Genomic DNA, 11,825 nt, shown 5'->3' with positions numbered 1-11,825 from the left:
AAAACTCTGCAATTGAGTTATGTTTACTGGTGCCGGCATTTATTTAATAGCGGTCGCCCTGTTTGGGTCTGGGCGTCTGCCATCTTTATTGATTATTTGACCCAGGTATTTAATTGTTTGTAAAAAGAACTCACATTTATCTGCTTTGATCTTAAATCCATAATCTTGTATTCAACTGAATACTTGTCTGATATGTTTTTCATGTTCCTCCCTGCTTTTTCTCGCTATGATAATGTCATCAAGATATGTGATTGCGGTGTCCAAGCTGGACAGCATAGTATCAATTACTTGCTGGAATATTGCGGGTGCCACCTTGATACCAAACGCGAGTCTTTCGTATCTGTACAAACCTCGATGAGTGTTAATACAGAGGAGGTTAGCGCTTTTGTCGTTTACCGGAATCTGTAGGTAAGCGTCGCTTAGGTCGGTCTTAGAAAAAAACTTGCCGCCATTTAATTTCGTGAACACTTTTTCTGGACTAGGTAATGGATAGTGAAAATCTTCTAAGGACCGGTTGAGTCCGGTCGCGAAGTCGGCGCAAACGCACATTTCCCCAGACCTTTTCTTTACATAAACTGCCGGAGCAGCCCACTCACTATATTCAATTTTAGTCAGTATACCAATACTTTCTAATCTGTCTAGTTCCTGATTTATTTTGTTCAGGGAAGCGAACAGGACATTACATTTCTTTTTAAACACCGGTTGTGTGCCAGGTTTCAACTTAAAATCTGCGGCCATTTTTGTACATCTCCCCAGGCCAGGAGTAAATACGTTTGTGAATTCTTTTTTAAAACAAGTTATAAATTTCTCCATTTTTGCTGGGCGGGTATCTATTTTCTTGCAGAATGTGGATATAGGAAGATCCCAGAGACGAAACTCCTCCATGCTGTCAGAACTGAACAGGTTCTCACTATCTTTTAGCACATACAATCTTAGATTTTTTGTTTTCCCCCGTAAAGTGACATTTGTAATTAATTCACCTTCAAAATGAATTTTTGTACCATTAACGGCCGTCGCCGTTCTGTTAGTTTTTAACATAGTCGGCTTTCGTAATATTTTCCACGTTTGGAGATTGATTATTGAAAGGTCCGATCCACTGTCTAATTGGAATTTAATAGCCTTGCCGAAAATGTTAACTGTTACATATTTGCGTAGATTTTCATCTACGACGTCCTTAGTTCTGGTTTGACGTACACGGCTTCTATTCTGAGTTTTCCTACAGTGCGAACTTTTATGACCGATCTTATTTCATAAATGACATCTTTCTGTTAAAAATGGACAATCCCTTACCAATGTATTCCACCACATCTGAAACAAGCGCTCGGTGCTTTTAGTTTTTCTGAGTTTTGGTGGTTAGTGTCTGTGTGCCATTTCGACGTCTTTTTCTTAGTTACTTTTTTCATATTCGCAATGCCTGCGTCGATATTTCTTGCATCTTTTTTTTATAATTTCTACTTTTTGACAATCCTCAGTCAATTTTTGAAGTGTTAAGTTCGGTTCATTTTCTAATTTTGTACGGAATCTGCGCCTGATTTCCGCATCTTTTCCCGAGGTTAACCCTTGTGCAAACACAAGACATTTAAAATTGTCTGCTGTTAGTTCAGACAACTTAAAGTCATCACAGTGTTTGTTCACTACAGCTGCGTAGGTGGCAAAATCGTCATTATCGTCTTTTACCACATTCAAACATCTCCAACGCTTATGGAAAAGTGACGTTTTCGGGGAGAAAAGTTCTGTTAACAAATTTACCGTTTCATTGAATGATAAATCTGCTGTTTTCCAAGGCAAGATGTAATCCACGAATTTATCATGCTCAGCCGTTTCCAATTTTCGTAGTAGAAGTCTGGTTTTCTTTTGATCAGACCAATTGCTGCAGTCAATATTTAAAAAATCTTTATAACACCGAAAATGCTGCGAATGATTTTTCTTCTTCCTCGTATTTAAAATTGTCTATTGCAGTCCATATTATATTCTGAGAAAATGCTGAATTGCTTTCCACGTTCGCATTATTCTTAACCATTTCTGTAAGCAATTCCTCTATTCGTAATTGACGTCCAGCGAACTGTTTTTGAACTTCTAATTGACGTTTGGCTGACTGTTTTTGAACTTCCTTTTGCTGTTCCTTGTTCATATTTGACATTCCGCTAACTGTTTTTGCAATTCCTTTCGCTGTTCCTTGAATCGTATTTGACGTTCAGTCCAGTGTTTTTCAGATTGTGACTGACACGGCATCGATATGCAACTTGATATGTTCCAACGCTACTTTCAATTTATCCATTTTGCTTTGTCAGCATTAGCAATTTCAAAACGTTCACTGAATTTTACAAAACCATTTTATTCTTTCTTATTTCTTCCTCCAGACAATAAAACGAACAGAAAAAAAATGTAAATATATAAAAAGTTCATTGTCTAATGAAAATAAATCATGTGTATATTTTTCTCTAGAGAAAAAAAAATAACGCCCGATTTTAGCAGCAAAATCACAAGTGACAAATTCTTTTTCCAAAAGTATAAAAATTTACCTTTCTAAGTTGCGACGAACCTTTTTCTTTTTGCAAAAGTACAGCGCTATCTTTGAAAGTCGTGACAAGCTTTTTTCTTTTCAACTCTTTTTTTTCCATAATGATCTGCCTTTTTCGTTTTTTTTAGTTGCCGTGAACCTTTCAGTTGCAAGTGTTTAGACACTTCCTTAGGCTTGATAACATTTGAGTCCAATGTCGTTAGTATTTTTAAAATACTATTTCAGCGCGAGTATTTTTTTTTCAATGTCGTTACTGGTTTCGATTTTAGCATGCTCCTTGAATCCAATGCCGTCAGTGTTTAGTTTTTTAGAACACTGTTTTTAAGCAGGAGTACATTCTCCAAATCCAATGTCGCCAGTGTTATGGCTTGCAATAAGCCACAAAGAAAACAGAACAACGGAATAGAGTTTAAACAATGTATTACTGGAACAGCAGCATAAAAAAGAGTAGTAAACGTCACCGAGCAGGCGATGGTCGCTCTGGTGTTTAATCTACACCTGGGATCAAAAGGTCTATGGTTTATATAATGGATAGAACAGCCCATTTGGAGGGTAATTCCCCCACAACATTTATGAATATCAGGAATACTAAATGGTTGTTTAAGAATATCAAGAATGCTAAGTGGTTGTTTACGATATCAGGATTAATAAAGGTTGTTTATGAATATCAGGAATAATAAATGGCTGTTTCTGAATATCAGGATTAATAAAGGTTGTTTATGAATATAAGAAACAATAAAGGTTGTTTATGAATATCAGGAATAATAAATAATTGTTTATGAATATCAGGAATACTAAATAATTGTTTATGAATATCAGGAATAATAAATAATTGTTTATGAATATCAGGAATAATAAAGGTTGTTTATGAATATCAGGAATACTAAATGGTTTTTATGAATATCAGGAATAATAAAGGTTGTTTATGAATATCAGGAATAATAAAGGTCCAAAGATCGACCCTTGAGACACATCAATATCATGTTGTTTAAACGTACAATCATCAAGAACAACTTGTATTTTTGATGAATTCATTGCACTTGTGCTTCTGCACGTATATACTCCTGACTAACCCAACAAGAAGCAAAATCCCAACTCTTCACTGTTGAGGTCTCTAGATGTCGAAAAGCCTTTTAATAGTTTATTCCCTTTGCTGCTAGACTTTGGAATTCCCTCCCTGCTTCCTGTTTCCCTGGCTGTACTAACATGCAGAAGTTTAAATGTAATGTGAATGGACATCTTGCTGCTTAAATACCCATAGTCCCTTGTTAAACACGATCCCAATGTTCCAAGTGGCTATATGCATGTTTATGGTGAAAAAGAGTTTTTAAAAAAATTGCAATATTTATAAAATAGAATTAATCATTTAACACCAGTTTAGGATAAAATAGGAACTTATGGTGAATTAATCGTATACACTTATTCATTTACAACATGTATTGTGTTTTGGCATTAAATGACGAAAAAACAGTTGTTACGATATAAAACAGACAAATCAAAACAGTCCATCTCTAAATATGTTGCAGCTGTTGCAACACGTGACCATTTAATGATGTCCACGTGGACCTTTGCAGCATCTGTGCTATATGCGCCCTACTCACCTTAACGGTGTTTTGTACATCTCAATTAATTCTGTATCATATTTTTTTGTCAGCAGTGTCTATAGCTCACCTTCATGAATATGTGCATAGTTCAAAAAAAAAAAAAATTATTCTGTGCTCTTTGAAGAAACTGGCCAAAATGTCAAAAAGGCCTGCAAATACGATTTATGAGATTGAGCAGTAAAAGAGAAAAGAGAATAGAAGCTCATAATGCTTTGAAGATAAAATTAACATTTTCAAAGTTTGAGGACAACAAACAAGTTTAATCTCGTAGTTTTAATTTAAATTTTATTTTCACTTATTTCATGCATGCAGAAAAATAACTGACCCACACGTCTATTTGATGAAACGAAATTCAAATTTAGCAGTGTCTATCTATATAATTCTATATAATAATTAGTGGTGCGACGATTCCAATATCTTTCCCAATTCTGATACAATCACCAATCTAAATTCCCGATTCACCGATTCTGATTCTTTATGAATCTGTAAATACTTAACTAGAGAATTGTTATTTATTTACGATTACCATAAAAACCCATGTTAAATGTGCAATAATTTTCTCATGCATAAAAATAAACTTGTGGGGAGATTCTAGTTTTACTGGTAGTTTAAAATCAATAAATATTTATTATTTTATTATTACTGCCAGCAGTGGAAGATTTTGCTTTAAACAAAATTAAATTAAAAAAAAAGACAAAATAATTGTTTTTGACATTGGAAAATAGACAAACTTTTCTGATTCCTATACTGATTCCGATACCCCCACAAATTTCGTTTTTTTCTGATTCTGATTAATCTTCCCAATACTAATAATAATACACTGAAACATTTTTTTAATGTATTATATGTCATCCTTTTTATAAAATATTGTATTTCCCAATCACTGAAGGTGCAATGTGAAAAATTTCATCCAATTCAGATCTAGGTTTCATGAAAATGTTTCTTTGGGACGAACTGGATTCAAACTTATCACATCCGGGGTTTTAGCCTGTGTCGTTAACCATTTAGCCACAGTCATCTAACTTCATGCATTATTGAATAATACAAAAGAAATAAGGAGATTGTTGTGTTATTTTTTATTTATTTATTTTTAATCCTTTGAGATGAGGCTTCATAATTTGCGCATTCATTCTTTTTGCAACTTATTATCCTCACTTTCATGGTTGCTGTTGCTTCACCACATTTCACCTGAAGAAGGCCAGAGGATGAATTGGTCAAAACATGATGAAACAACTATGAAGACGAGGATAACAGTCTGCAAAAAGAATGAACGCACAAGATTGTTGTGGCTTTATATCTGACATTTGTTATATGGTACTTTTTATTATACAAAGGCTGAAAGTTACTCAAGGATAAGGGTTAATGGTATTGTCAGTTGTATGATGCACAATTTGTTCTTTGTATGATGCACAATTTGTTCGATGATGAGAGGATTGAAAAAGCTGGACAGAATAGACACAATTTGATTACTTAAGTTGATTACTTGAAAAATATTTGTTTACATTTGACTTGAAGACGACAATGTTGCAATTTGCAGGGAAGCAATCTCATGATAACATGTTCAACAGATGTGGAGTTTTTGGAAAGAAGTTCTGTTTATAGAAATTCTGTTTGGTTTTAGGTTAGAGAAAAGAAAAACGATGTTCTTTGCAATGTTGGTGGGCTTTAACATGGGAGAAAGTTTTGAATCGTATTCAAAGCACCATACGTCTTGATAATGTTTCTCACTGTTGACACAGGAACTCCAAACCGCTTAGAAATGGATTTGTATCCACTACCTTTCATGTGTGCAAAACTTGGCGGGTCAAGGCCATAAAAAGAAACTTTCTCCCAGAACTGTACGACAAGTCATTCGAGAAGTGGAAAAGGACACAAAAACTACTGGTAAGAAAGTAGTCCAACAATTGAGTGATCAAGGTATTGAAATTTCTGTTTCGACATTGAGGAGGGCACTGAAGTCACATGGGATTCAGGGGTACCGGCCAAGGAAGAGTCCTCTCCTCTCCAAGAAACATGTTAAAGCCCGCTTAGAGTTTGCACGGGAGTTTATTGATAAGGATTCAACTTTTTGGTGTTCAGTTTTATGGTCAGATGAGACTAAAATTGAACTTTTTTGGCAGCAGAGATCTGTCGTTTGTGTGGCAGAAGAAAGGAGAAGGCTTCAACCCAAAGAATACAGTCTCTATGGTGAAGTATGGTGGAGGAAACCGTATGTTTTGAGGTTGCTTTTCAGCCAATGGCACTGGAAAACTTGTCACTGTGGATGGTATCACGAGGCAAAATCAATACATTAAAATATTGACTGAAAATCTGAAACCTTCTGCAGAACCTCTTAGTTTTGGAACCAACTGGGTCTTCCAACAGGACAATGATCCAAAACATACAGCAGAATCGGTGAAGAAATGGCTTTTGGATAATGAAATAAACGTCCTGAAGTTGCCATGTCCAAGTCTGGACTTGAATCCAATGAAAAACTTGCAGGCTGTGGTAAAGGCGAATGTGAAAAGAAGGAAACCAAGGAACTTGAGGGAATTAGAAGATATCACCAAGGAAGAATGGTTTAATATTCCTGTTGATGTGTGTAGGAATTTAGTAATGTCGTATAGAAAACGTCTGGAAGCTGTTATTAAGAACAAAGAGCAAGTGACTATTGATAAAGGGTGCCAATAAATTTTAATTCGTCTGTTTTTTGTTATCATTAATAATATTTATTTTGAATATTTGATAATGAACTAAAAGTGTTTCAGGAGATCTGTAGATGGTCGATATAAATGTTCATCAACACTTTAATAAAAATAATTAGTGAAAAATTGTTTTTTTCTCCAAAAAATGTAAAAATTTAAAGGGTGCCAATAATTTCGGCTTTAACTATATATATATATATATATATATATATATATATATATATATATATATATATATATATATATATATATATATATATATGAAGAATTTTTATCGTAAGCATATTTCATTAAATAAAGTAGACGTCTTTTGTCTATTAATTCTGTTTTTAATCCTATCCAACTTCCAAATAATGGTCTTCACTTCTGACAGGAACTATCTGATGTAATCGCCATATCTCTATCTCTGTCTCTACTACTATATAGAAGTCACTTTGTGTGTGTGTGTGTGTGTGTGTGTGTGTGTGTGTGTGTGTGTGTGTGTGTTCCTTCCTCATAGGTTCCGAAACCTTTTTCAAATTTCACACAAAGATAATTTATATCTTTGCCAGTGTTCTTAGGTATGTTTTTTTTACAGAAACTGATCTGATAAGTATTGAAAATTGAAAAATCCGATTTTAAAAATAGTCCATCTCTCTTATAGATAAAAACAAGAATTTTTACAGCATCAAGGGAGATAATAAAGTTTCAGCCAGTCATTTCCTCTTAAAAAGAAATATAATCTGGCAATATAACTTAATGGTAGAGCATTTGACTACAGATTGAATGATCCCCTATTCAAGCCCGGGTGTACCTCACCATTTTATTTTTATTTTTTCTTATTAATGAGTTTAATTTACGATAAAAAAAGTACTATTTAAAATCGCTGCAAATCATTTCTTTGTTTGCATATATAAAAGCTAAACATTAATCAGAAGTGATTTTTCCAGCGCATTTATCGTCAAGCCCAAATATCAGCTGAAATGGTATGATAAACAGACACAGATGGAATTCGATGAACAACATTATCATTATTATTTTTTTTTTTTTTTCCGAATTAGTAAACCGGGCAAATAATTCTTCGTAATATATACTAATCAAATACATGTCAAAATCCATCTGAACTGTTTAATTTCTTGAATAGTAAAAACATGATCCACAATGGTCGCTTTGCTACTAATATACAAATTCAAAGAATAATTAGCAGGAATGCGACCACATGTGGTTAATTTCAATTACATCTTAATCACATGATTACATTTTCTATAATCCCATGATTAAATTTTACCCATTTAAAATTTGTAAAACATTTCTGATGTACTCATATTTCATAAATTCAGAAAAATTCTGTTTATATTAAGTGAGATACTGGTGTTGACCAAAAGAGTTCCTTTTTATTTGTACAACTAAATGGCAAATCTGCCTATAAAACTAAATAAACATAATAAAAAACGGTTTACTGATATTCTGCACTCATTTATTATTTGTGAAATTTTGTCTGTATATATTCATCCTACAGCCTAAACAATTGTTGTGAAAGTTTAATGTTTTATCAATGTCACGTGACTGGTAAATCACCGGCGGTGATATTTCCCCATATAAAAAATGGCAACATTATTACAAAGAAAATCACCGAATTTATTAAATAAAAATTAAGTAGAACGTTATAATTAAAAGGAGACATAAAAACAAGCATGAGTATGATGAAAATACTGTACTAAAATGTCGAACCAATTGGTCTAGTGGTTATTTAGATTATCGGTTAGTAACAAACATACATTTACACATGCACGCACGCACGTACACACACAAACACACACACATATATATATATATATATATATATATATATATATATATATATATATATATATATAAGGTTTTGTGTAGAACCATCCCCACTTTTCAGAACCAATGATAAACTCAGTTAGTGCAAATGATTGAAATCCGGTGTGTCAACGTGATTATGCTGCACACACACACACACACACACACACACACACACACACACACACACACACACACACACACACACACACACACACACACACATACACACACACACACACGCATGCATGCATATATATATATATATATATTATTTAGATTATTCAAACTACTGTTCTAATCTTGGATATTATTTTCACACTGTAACCTCTAATCTGAGTCGAATTCATAAATTGTCATGCCAAACTACGGAATCTATATGGAATTTAAATCACCAGTATGGATAGTTCTAAGAATACAATTATGAATTACTGACTACTTCTACCCGATTACGACTAAAGGAACAAGAGCAAGCTAACTCTGTGGATTAAACAAAGTTTCCATTCAAAATTCTATACAGATTCCCATATTCAGCATAAAGATTCCTAAGTTCAACAAGACACACCTGAAGAAGGTCGGAGATTACATCGGCTGAAACATTGTAAGAATAACATCCAAGATGAGAGAGGTAGTCAAAATAATCCAAATAATCCAAATTATCAATCCTCATCTTATAAATCTCCTTGATATTATTGATTCATTTTAAGGCAAGCTTGAGCAAAACTTTTGCCAAATGAATGCTGAATTTGGCAGCGCGTTTGCCGAGGGATAGCCATCACAGATTTATGACCTGTTTAATCCCATCGTCTAGACGACTCTGGTCATGGCAGACAAGTCCAGTCGTCCTGGCTATTTTTGTTCCTTGTTCATTTCAATGTTCATCTAATTAGCTTTCCTAAAAGAAATTGCTTAAGTTTAGAGCTTAATATCCCCCCCTCCTCTACTAGTTGGCTTTTCCCCAATGTTCAATGTTCAAGAATCTCGTTTACTTTTGAACTCATAGCAAGAGAAGAACCAGATTTACACCTTTCCACAAAGCAACTGACTCAATATATATATATAGAGAGAGCGAAATTGAAGCCAAAAATGATTCAATTTTAAAATCAAAATTCTCGTATTATTTATTTTTTTAATATATATATCCTAAGACTTTCAATATATAAAAATATTTCCTTCAGAGAAAGACTTTTTATTTCCTTTCATTTTGATGGGATTAATCGCGGGAAAGTAGAGTGCAACCTCCTGTTGAGATAGAAAATATCCAGTAAGGTATAAGTCAAGTTCGGGTGAGGTGTTGTGCTTGGTGGCATGTGAAATGTTTATTTGCATAAATAGCTATAATAGAAATAGAAAGGGAAAATTATACAATTTTAAAATGAAAAATCATTTTTTATTATTATTATTATTATTATTATTATTATTATTATTATTATTATTATTATTATTATTTCATTTTATTTTATTTTAATATGCTAAAATTTTCGATATCTAACAATATCTCATTTGAGGCAAGTGTGCATGTGTTTATGCAGACAATAATATATAATATAAATTTATAGAGTCCAAATAGATTTGCCTAAGAATTAACTTCCAAAAGCAAAGTTGAAGCTCAATATTTAATATTTTTCATTTTAAACATTTCAATAGAGTAAATAAAATATTAAATAAAGGTTATATCACCTCTTCATTCTCTTGTGGAGGGGGAAGGAGATTATATAACAGACTAGATTACCTCTGATTGCTTCCAACTTGTCCAGAAATAAGTGTAAAAGTTATTTTATAATAATCAATAATAATATAATAATATAATAATATAATATAATAATATAATATAATAATATAATATAATAATCAATAATAATATAATAATCAATAATAATATAATAATCAAGATATAATGATACTAAAACTTTATGTCTAGAATCTTATTCTAATTTTCATAAAACTCTATTAAATAATTTTAATTTTTCATGTAAGACCTAAGCTTTAAGGCTATTAAGAAGAAATTAAAATTCAAGAAATCTTGCTTAATTCATATTGAATAACTAAAGATCAGATTTAATGCCAATCTGATATATTTGAATTATCGAATCAAGGTGTGTGTCCACATTATGCCCTATAAAAACATTTTAAATGCTCCAAAGAAACAGAAATTTGGATAATATTTATTAAATTGATATCTAACATCCATTGTCAAAATTTCACAAAAATTGAAGATATCTGAACTTTCACTAAGGGCTTCCAGCCCTTTATTAACCTCCTTTGTATAAAACTAAATTAAACTTAATATATCCAATATTACAGCGACTTATGCCTAACAGCTGTGTTCCCAAATTAACAATTATCAGTTAATTCATTTTGAGGGGGAACTTTTTACATAATATATAGTGGCGCCAAAAAGGAAGTCTGCACTTGTCATTTTTTCAAAAAACCCAAATTTAAGCTAAATTGAATGTAACTGTTTAAACAACCTATACCTCATTTGATCTGCCTTTTATTCTTCTATAATTTTACCTGTTTATATTTGATTTTTAATTGAAGTACCTAGTGTTCACGTCAATTTAAAAAATTAACTTCAAATTAAGAAGGCAAAAAGAAACTCCACAGCAACAATATATATATATATATATATATATATATATATATATATATATATATATATATATATATATATATATATATATATATATATATATATACTAGCAGTTCAGCCCGGCTTTGGGTCCTATGTACTGTTCTTAACTTTATGTGCATATGTACATACATATATATTAAAATTTTGACCCATATCTATCTAAAATTTAAAGTGTTTAGACCCAAAATTGACGAAGGAGTTTGGTAGAGTCTGCAAAGGTCAACTCTTTCAACCTTGACCTCTTGGCAGTCACATTTTCGCCTAAAAACTGATTAAAAAACTTGCTGTATGTCTGAATATCCTTTATATAAAATTTCAAATGCTTAGACCCAAAATTGGTTGAATAGCTTGCTAGAGACCTTTTGAACTTTGACCCTTTGTCAGCCAAATTTTCGGCCAAAAACCAATTAAAAACTTGCCCTTTGTCTGAATACACTTTATGTAAAATTTCAAATGTTTATCAAAATTTTTTTAAAACTTTGACCCCAATTTGGACCCCTTAACATTTATTGTTTTGCGCTCAAATCAAATTAAAAAGTTTGATTCATGTCCAAGGAACCTACATCTTAAATTTC

This window comes from Euprymna scolopes, chromosome 26 (assembly GCF_053919585.1).
Source record: "Euprymna scolopes isolate OS-2025 chromosome 26, ASM5391958v1, whole genome shotgun sequence".
Lineage (NCBI taxonomy): Eukaryota > Metazoa > Mollusca > Cephalopoda > Sepiida > Sepiolidae > Euprymna > Euprymna scolopes.
Note: the sequence above shows the minus strand (reverse complement) of the source record.